The sequence below is a fragment of the Nerophis ophidion genome, linkage group LG08 (genome assembly GCF_033978795.1).
Source record: "Nerophis ophidion isolate RoL-2023_Sa linkage group LG08, RoL_Noph_v1.0, whole genome shotgun sequence".
In the NCBI taxonomy this organism is placed as follows: Eukaryota; Metazoa; Chordata; class Actinopteri; order Syngnathiformes; family Syngnathidae; genus Nerophis; species Nerophis ophidion.
The window spans coordinates 17,422,921-17,433,328 of record NC_084618.1 but is presented as its reverse complement, the minus strand read 5'-3'; the positions used below and the strand labels follow the sequence as shown (position 1 = coordinate 17,433,328).

Sequence of the window (10,408 nt, the reverse complement as noted above, 5' to 3'; positions counted from 1 at the left end):
GAGGCGTGTCTTAATGAAATTAAACAATGGATGTCCGCTAACTTTTTGCAACTCAACGCCAAAAAAACGGAAATGCTGATTATCGGTCCTGCTAGACACCGACCTCTATTTAATGATACAACTCTAACATTTGACAACCAAACATTTAAACAAGGCGACACAGTAAAGAATCTGGGTATTGTCTTTGACCCAACTCTCTCCTTTGAGTCACACATTAAAAGCGTTACTAAAACGGCCTTCTTTCATCTGCGTAATATAGCTAAAATTCGCTCCATTCTGTCCACTAAAGACGCCTAGATCATTATCCATGCGTTTGTTACGTCTCGTCTCGATTACTGTAACATATTATTTTCGGGTCTCCCCATGTCTAGCATTAAAGATTACAGTTGGTACAAAATGCAGCTGCTAGACTTTTGACAAGAACAAGAAAGTTTGATCACATTACGCCTGTACTGGCTCACCTGCACTGGCTTCCTGTGCACTTAAGATGTGACTTTAAGGTTTTACTACTTACGTATAAAATACTACACGGTCTAGCTCCATCCTATCTTGCCGATTGTATTGTACCATATGTCCCGGCAAGAAATCTGCGTTCAAAGGACTCCGGCTTATTAGTGATTCCCAAAGCCCAAAAAAAGTCTGCGGGCTATAGAGCGTTTTCATTTCGGGCTCCAGTACTCTGGAATGCCCTCCCGGTAAAAGTTCGAGATGCCACCTCAGTAGAAGCATTTAAGTCTCACCTTAAAACTCATTTGTATACTCTAGCCTTTAAATAGACTCCCTTTTTCGACCAGTTGATCTGCCGTTTCTTTTCTTTTTCTCCTATGTCACACTCTCCCTTGTGGAGGGGGTCCGGTCCGATCCGGTGGCCATGTACTGCTTGCCTGTGTATCGGCTGGGGACATCTCTGCGCTGCTGATCCGCCTCCGCTTGGGATGTTTTCCTGCTGGCTCCGCTGTGAACGGGACTCTCGCTGCTGTGTTGGATCCGCTTTGGACTGGACTCTTGCGACTGTGTTGGATCCATTATGGATTTAACTTTCACAGTATCATGTTAGACCCGCTCGACATCCATTGCTTTCCTCCTCTCCAAGGTTCTCATAGTCATCATTGTCACCGACGTCCCACTGGGTGTGAGTTTTCCTTGCCCTTATGTGGGCCTACCGAGGATGTCGTAGTGGTTTGTGCAGCCCTTGGAGACACTAGTGATTTAGGGCTATATAAGTAAACATTGATTGATTGATTGATTGAAAGTCTGAAAACTGAGCTGCCTTTTTTTTTAACCATGAAAACAGTAATATACACTACAATTATATTGTTATATTAATCAATTATATTTTATTATTTATATATTATATAGATAATATATGATATAAATTATATTTTATTTATTATTTCTGTCTATTGTAAGCCAACTGTAGTGCTGAATTTCCCCCAGGGGTCAATAAAGTACTTTCTATTCCATTCAACAATATACATTACATTTGGAGGTGAAATTATTGCAACTTTCCATTTTAGTTAAAAAAAAACCCCACTAATAAAATGCATTAAAAAATGACGTAATAATAGTATTCACAGTTATAAGTGGCCCTCTGGGGCAAAACATACCTGCCATGTGGCCCTCCGTGAAAACCACTTCGACACCTCTGACATAGATCAACGAGGTGACTTCTATTTGGTTGACTTGAGGGGCCGACGAGGTTAGGACGAGGATGAGAGTGCGGAAATACGACCACATCACACCAATTCTCAAATCCCTTCACTGACTTCCTGTTCCAAACAGGATTGAATACAAAAGTCCCCCTACTAACCCACCAGTGCCTCCAAGGAAATGCCCCCCTCTACCTCAAAGAAGTACGTACCCCCAAATCCTCCACACGACACCTCCGCTCCGGACAGGATAACCTCCTCCAACCTCCGAGGACAAAGCTACGAACAACGTGAGTTCACAGTCTGTCGAACGTGCTCCCTGACCACCTGAGGATACCACAGACTGTGAATGCTTTTGAAAAAGGCTTAAAAACCCTTCTTTAAAAAAAATAAAAAAATAAAAATATTTTTATTATCTTTTTATTTTTTTAATACACTGTAGCACTTTGAGGTTGTTTGCTCAATGTAATGTGCTTTTTACAAATAAAATACATTTTTATTATTATTTTATTATAGAACGAGCTCTTTGAGAGGCAGTCATCAAAGGCACATAACCGCGCATCCACTAGTAGAGGGTGTCGCAGGTACATAACGATTCTACATTCATGATACTAAAACCAAAACAATGTGTGTTGAACTATCGAAAAAAGAAATACTGTATTTTCACCTACAAAAAAAGTGCAAATTAGGACCATTCAAACCCCCCGATTAACTCCCAGATTGTGCCTGTTGTCAAGTGCGGCCAAACAGGCACAACAAGCCAAAGAAAAAGATGAGACTTAACCTTTGAAACGAGGTCTCGTGGCATCGAATCTCGAAGTGTTCTGTTCCTTTAAAAGGCGGATTTTTCCAGAAAAGCTTTGATCAAATGAAACGACTCTGAAGACAATGAAAAAGAGTGCTAATTAGTTTTTTTGCCGACACCTCGTGGCCGCAATAACTTAAAGTTGAACGACGCGGCACGTTTGTTAATGACTACTTTTTTTTTTAAACGCTTCTGCCTGGGAGACTCGTAATTAGTTGAAAGTGGTTCATATTGACATATGGGCTGTTTTATTGTCCGATTATTATTAGGCGTGTCTAGCTTGTGTGCTATTGTGTGCTTGGCTGTCGTGTAGCGGCGAGCTACTATAGCCTAGCATTTTTACATTTTGCATACTTTTATTTTGTAGAGTGGAATGTCGGAAAAGCTTTGATCAAATGAAAAAGAATGCTGTTTTCAAAGTGGAGCGTTATTGAACGATGCGGACACGTTTGTTACTGACTACTTTTTAAACACTTCTGCCTGGGTGACTCGTAATGAATTAAAACAGGTTTATATTGACATATGGGCTGTTTTATTGTCCGATTATTATTACGTGTGATTAGCTTGTGTGCTATTGTGTGCTCGGCTGTCGTGTGACGGCGAGCTCCTATTGCTTTTGCAAATAAATTATTTGCAATCTGATACTTGTTTTGTATTTGCTGATATCAGGCAGATATCTGATATCAGTACATCCTTAATGTGCACGTTAGATGCCTAGTTGTGATGAAATTAAAAGTTTGCTGCGAGTTTCCCCGGCATATATCGATTATTTTGATGGAATTCTTGTATCATATTGAAAAACAACCATCTGAGGGAGGCGGAGAAAAAAAAAGTTGGTATTGAAACCCCCCCCTCCACCCCTATGTCCTCCCCCCACTCCTCCAATCTATCCAGCTAATGAATTTCTACCTGGCACAGACTGTTTTGGAGTCCATTTGGAGCGCTGCCTACCATTACCTCCTCAGAGCCTCCCAAGCAAGCGCGCCCCGCCTAATTAGTATGCATTATCAATTAACAGCCTTAATAGGCGGCAGATTGATTGGATCCTGGATAGAGTGCTGGAGGAGGTAGAGGAGGAGACAGAAACGTAAAACAAAATCCCCAGACACCTTCCTCGTTCCTTGCCCTCGCACTGTCAGGACGCCACCGTGGACACCCCTCGTCCGTCATCATGGCGACTGAGCGGGTCCTCATCAGAAGCTGACATTTTCTGGGAAAAATGTGCCGCAAAAGTCGGACGGGAAATGCGGTTGTTCGGTGCAGTACATAACAAACTTCAGTTGAATGCACTATCTCAATAAAAGACAATAAACATACAACACAGCAGTACCTATAAAAGGCCACTAGGTGACAGAAGAGGTCAGCAAACCTCTTCCTGTTCCAGTTGGATTTAGTTTTGTCACCACATGGTGGTTAACTTTTACACTTACACTAAATGTCATAGGCTGTAATATATATATATATATATATATATATATATATATATATATATATATATATATATATATATATATATATATATATATATATATATATATATATATATATATATACACATATATATATACATATATATATATATATATACACACACATATATACATACATACATACATACATACATACATATATATATACATACATACATACATACATACATACATATATATATATATATATATATATATATATATATATATATATATATATACACATATATCCATCCATCCATCCATTTTCTACCGCTTATTCCCTTTTGGGTCACGGGGGGCGCTGGCGCCTATCTCAGCTACAATCATATATATATATATACATATATATATCCATCCATCCACCCATTTCCAACCGCTTATTCCCTTTTGGGGTCGCGGGGGGGGGGGGATGGGGCTGGCGCCTATCTCAGCTACAATCGGGCAGAAGGCGGCGTACACCCTGGACAAGTCGCCACCTCATCGCAGATATATATATATATATATATACATATATATATATATATATAAATTAATTAATGAATAAATGAAAAATGGGTTGTACTTGAATAGCGCTTTTCTACCTTCAAGGTACTCAAAGGGCTTTGACTCTACTTCCACATTCACACACTGATGGAGGGAGCTGCCATGCAAGGCGCTAACCAGCACCCATCAGGAGCAAGGGTGAAGTGTCTTGCTCAGGACACAACGAACGTGACGAGGTTGGTACTAGGTGGGGATTGAACCAGGGACCCTTGGGTTGCGCACAGCCACTCTCTCACTGCGCCACGCCGTGTATATATATATATATATTTAATAATAATAATAATTATAATCATTATTATTATTACCAGGAATTGATTTGCGTGGACCCCGACTTAAACAAGTTGAAAAACTTATTTGGGTGTTACCATTTAGTGGTCAGTTGTACGGAATATGTACTGTGCAATCTACTAATAAATTATATATATATATATACAGTATATATATATATATATATATATATATATATATATATATATATATATATATATATATATATATATATATATATATATATATATATATATATATATATATATATATATATATATATATATAGATATATACAGTACAGGCCAAAAGTTTGGACACACCTTCTCAATCAATGTGTTTTCTTTATTTTCATGACTATTTACATTGTAGATTGTCACATCAAAACTATGAATGAAATAAAAAAAGTGAAATGACTGAAAAATTGTTTTGTATTTTAGTTTCTTCAAAATAGCCACACCTTTGCTCTGATTACTGCTTTGCACACTCTTGGCATTTTCTTGATGAGCTTCTAGCCCACCTGTGAAGTGAAAGCCATTTCAGATGACTACCTCTTGAAGAATGCCAACAGTGTGCGAAAAAGTAATACGAGCAAAGGGTGGCTATTTTGAAGACACTAGAATATAAAACAGGTTTTCAGTTATTTCACTTTTTTTTGTTAAGTACATAACTCCACATGTGTTCATTCATGTGACAATCTACAATGTAAATAGTCATGACAGTAAATGGAAACGCATTGAATGAGAAACTGTGTCCATTATGTATATATTTTTTCAATACAAATAAAAAAAATTAAAAAAAAAAATTGAACTAAGAATGAGGGCTAAAGAGAGCAGACTAATAATAATAAATAAATAAAAGCATTAATTAAATTGAAAAAAAAAAAGTGTGTTTAAAACAGAAAACATCACCTGAACATATGGCACTTTTTTTTTCCTTTTTTCTTTTTAAAAAGGACCGTAGTCAGACCAATGTGGTCTGTAAATGATGCAAGAGTGTACCCCATATACTGTAATATTGTACATAATAATTGGGATTTGTTATATATTGTATATATTATATATAATACTGTATCAGTAGATATTATGTACTGTACATATAATATGTAAATATTATGTATATATGCTATATTGCTACCATGGTACATTTTTGTCTACTTTATACGTTTTGTTTTCGCCCTCTTTTTGTGGCCTTGTGGGGATTATCCTTTCCATCCTTATCCTTTCCATCCTTTGTAACTAAACTACTGTGTGGAACAATTTCCCTTGTGGATCATTAAAAACCTTTTAAGGCCCAAGCTGTTTGTGTACAAGTTTTTTGTTTTTTTTCTCTTTGCTATTTGGGCTTATTGGACCCTAATTAGAATAAAAACTAAAAATCATCTTTTGATATGATGTACTTAGTCCATAAGTACACAAACGTGTACTTCATGCTAATTTTTCTTTTTTCACTTTTTTATTTTTCCAAATTCCATTGTACGTTACACTCTTCTCACACCACCAGATGGCACTATAAGTGTCCACATATGTGGCCATAGGACCCCAATTCAGTAGTGTACACAATTTTGGAAATAAGAGCTAAAAGGTGCTGTCCACGCATGTGGCCACTAAGACCTTTAGAGATTGTCTAAGTCTAAGTCCAAGGCTAATACCACATCATCAAGCTCACCCTTTAGAGCACTGCTGTAACTTCCTGGCACTAAACCTGCAGAAAATAGTTTTTCTCAGGTTTCTCTATGTTTACTGTGTTCTTACACTTTATTAAGCATTTCTTACTTATTCCTTATTTTTGCACCTTCATTTTAAGAGCTTATTGTTACGTGCTCAATGTGGTTTTTGTTGACATTTCTTTTCCTTTCCGCCTCGATAGCTGAGTGGTTTATAATGAAAAATGTTTACATTTCTTGTGTTTTTCCACAGGTCATAAAAACATGGACCGACATAAAACAAACGGTGTTTGTATGAATGTAACGTTCAAAGGGTGTGGAGAAAACGGTACTTCCATAAACATCACAGAGGCCGCGTTACGACAATTACTCGCCCTATTGGCCACACGCGTGGAACTACGTTTTATTTACATTAGCCGCCATGAAATGCGGCCATTAGTGCATTAATTAGCACCACTCCAAACAATTAAATTCGCTTGCTTTGTCACTTAGTTGGCGAGAGCTCGTCGGCGTGTGGAAAATTATAGAAATAAATAAAGAAATAAGCCAAAACAAAAACGCTGAGACTAATTTGAACAGCGTGAATTGTGTTTTTGAGAGGGGGCTGGTGTATAAATGGCCTCTCAGCACATCCACAAAAACAATCCATTACTTGCTGCAAACAGCAGAAAAGTTGTGTAAATGGCGGGAAGCACACAAATGGAGGAGTCACAAACAATGAGTGTCACCTCAGGATGGGGGCTGGGCGGAGGGTGGGGGGGGGTTCTCCTCAAGGTGGGGCCGAAACAGCACAACCTCAAAAAGGAACGCTGTGCTTCCAGGCTGAAGAAAACGCAGCAGACTGTTGCAAAATTGTACGGAAAAATAAATCTAATTCTTCCACAAAAAGACAGATTGAGGATTTCCATTCAAAAATCGAAAATTATACAGTATTTTCCGGACTATAAGGCATTTAAATCCTTTTTTCCCCTCAAAACTCGACAGTGCGCTTAATGTATGGAATAATTCTGGTTTTGCTTACCGACCTCGAAGCAATTTTGTTTGGTACATTGTGCACTGATAAGTGTGTAAGGAGCGGCCTCGAAGCACAGATGGCGGGTGATTGGATTACCCAGCTGGGACCGATCACCCAATCACCTGCCGTGCTTATCAGAAGCAGCCGGGCCGAGACACCTTGGTTGTGAATTGGAGTTTTGCAGCAAACACACACTGGACATTCAGGGACTGAAAAGAGTTGTGAACTGGTGTGTTAGCGCAATAAAAGATTGTTCAACCCAGACCTCTGGGCTTCCGAGCAGATGTATTTCAGTCAGGAGAACCCACAAGTGGGAAACCTCTACAGGAAGTCACACATAAGAGATACACGTGAACTGCAATATGACTCAAGAAAAAAACAACAAAACTTGAAATGTTCCATCGAAAATATAGAACATTACACACGTCGCTCAAAGATCTATCAAAATGTTTTAGTACGACTTTGGTAAGCTATGAAGCCGTACCGCTTGATGTGCTTCAACATAGGAGTATTATTATGGTGTGTGCATAAGGTAAGACTTTATCTGGTGTTTTGTTTCGCAATATTATGCAAACGCAACTTTTCTTACCTTCCGGTACCTGCTGGTCTGTATTTGGGATCTGCATAAATCCGGAAAAATCATAAACCGGTGCACCCTATGGTCCAGAATTTACGGTAATCAAAATGTTTCTTAAAAGCCTACTGAAACCCACGCAGTCTGATAGTTTATATATCAATGATGAAATATTAACATTGCAACACATTAGTTTACTAAATTGCAATTTTAAATTTCCCGCGAGGTATCCTGTTGAAAATGTCGCGGAATGATGACGCTTATGTTGACGAGTGCTTGTGACGTTATTGGTTGAAGCGGACATATTAGCCCAGCAACACTCACGGCTAAATGTCGTCTCTTTTCATCGCATAATTACACAGTATTCTGGACGTCTGTGTTGCTGAATCTTTTGCAGTTTGTTCAATTAATAATGGAGACGTCAAAGAAGAAAGATGTTGGTGGAAAGCGGTGGATTGCGGCCGGCTGTAGCAACACAAACACAGCCGGTGTTTCTTTGTTTGTTGTGCAGCTTTAACATGGAAATGAGCGGTCATGCGAACATGGTTCTATATCACGTCAACCGGCAGGTTTCGGTGAGAAAATTGTGGTAATAAGTTGGCTCTTACCGTAAACATGAGCGGAGCTTGTGTCGTTCCTCCTGCAGCTGTCAAAGAGGCCGCTGCGACTTTCTTGGCTCCTCCGTGGCTTCCCTCAGAGACACTGGCGGTCACCACACCCCTCCGACCTTCAGGTATGACTATATAATCTCACTAAAACACTAGCAACACAATAAGCAGATAAGGGATATTCCAGATTTATTGTAGTAAATGTGTCTAATAACATCTGAATCGCTCCCACTGCCCTCGTCTTTTTTTTTCTTCTTCTTCTAGTCCAGGGGTCGGGAACCTTTTTGGCAATGACAGCCAGATATTTCAAAATGTATTTCCGTGAGAGCCATATAGGTGGCGACTTGTCCCGGGTGTACACCACCTTCTGCCCTATTGTAGCTGAGATAGGCACCAGCGCCCCCCACGACCCCAAAGGGAATAAGCGGTAGAAAATTAATGAATGGATGGATGGATGGATGGATGAATACAACTAAATGCGTGCATTTTTAAGTAAGACCAACATTTTTAGAGTATAATAAGTATCTTATTCTTTTTAACAACATTGTTATTCTAGAGTTAACCAATAATAAATACAATACTTCTTACCATTAAGGCAACTTCTTGAACATGTGCGATAGAAAATGGATGGTTGGATTAAAATGCATGAGAATGTTTTATAATTTCAACGTTATTTTTAACACTGTGATTATCAGCAGAATAATTCATTACTTTTCTCGTTAAGCAATGTCAGCTAAGATTGATCTGAGAGCCAGATGCAGTCATCAAAAGAGCCACATCTGGCTCTAGAGCCATAGGTTCCCTATCCCTGTTCTAGTCCTTCACTCTCACTATCCTCATCCACAAATCTTTCATCCTCACTCAAATTAATGGGGAAATTGTCGCTTTCTTGGTCCGAATCGCTCTTGCTGCTGGTGGCCATGATTGCAAACAATGTTCAGATGTGAGGAGCTCCACAACCCGTGACGTCACGCACACATCGTCTGCTACTTCCGGTACAGGCAGGGCTTTTTTATTAGCGACCAAAAGTTGCAAACTTTATTGTGGATGTTCTCTACTTAATCCTTTCAGCAGAAATATGGCAATATCGCAAAATGATCAAGTATGACACATAGAATGGACCTGCTATCCCCGTTTAAATAAGAAAATCTCTTTTAAGTAGGCCTTTAACTGACAATATATCAATTTCTTATGGAACTTTTACATTTATCACAAATATAACGCTATTATTGCGCAAACGTGATTCGTTACTTTATGAGACTAATTAGAGGCTTGTTGTAGCATATTAAATTATTATTTATGAGACTAATTAGAAGTTTGTTGTAGCATATTAAATTAGCATACGCGAAGTGGTTTAGCATTTAGCTCGCAGTTCAATTACGTCCAACATCGAACACCAGCAGCACAGTCCAACATTCCGCGAGTAAAACATGATAATTCATGATGAAATTACATACCTTTATGTCCTTTCAGCCAGGAATGAGCTGTTTAATAAGTTGTTGTTTTTTTACGCTCTCCGACGTCAAAAACTTTCCTGTAAAGTCATCGTAAGCGAGATCGCACCGACTTCCTGTTTTTACCACATTTCAAAATAAACCTCCGGTGTCAAAATAAAAGCACTTCCTTTAGCGAAGCTACACAATGAAACAAGCGAAAACACCACGAAATATACGAGGAATAAAGAACACAGTGAAATAAATTTCGCATTTGAATGTGTTTATGCAGCCTTTGACGAGCCGAGCAGGTGTTAAACGCGTTTTTATAATCTTCTGAGGTAATTGAATCAACAAAATGGCAGATTGTGATCAA

General features: G+C 38.7%; 1 long non-coding RNA gene across 1 annotated transcript in view; it reads right to left on the bottom strand.

Moving 5' to 3' along the window:
- Positions 1-10,372, bottom strand: part of LOC133557435 (uncharacterized) — a 24,864-nt gene extending 14,492 nt beyond the window's left edge. Inside the window, exon 1 of the long non-coding RNA XR_009807767.1 lies at positions 10,057-10,372. This is a non-coding gene — a long non-coding RNA (uncharacterized LOC133557435). The remainder of the gene's footprint in view (positions 1-10,056) is intronic.
- Positions 10,373-10,408: the final 36 nt, after the last annotated feature.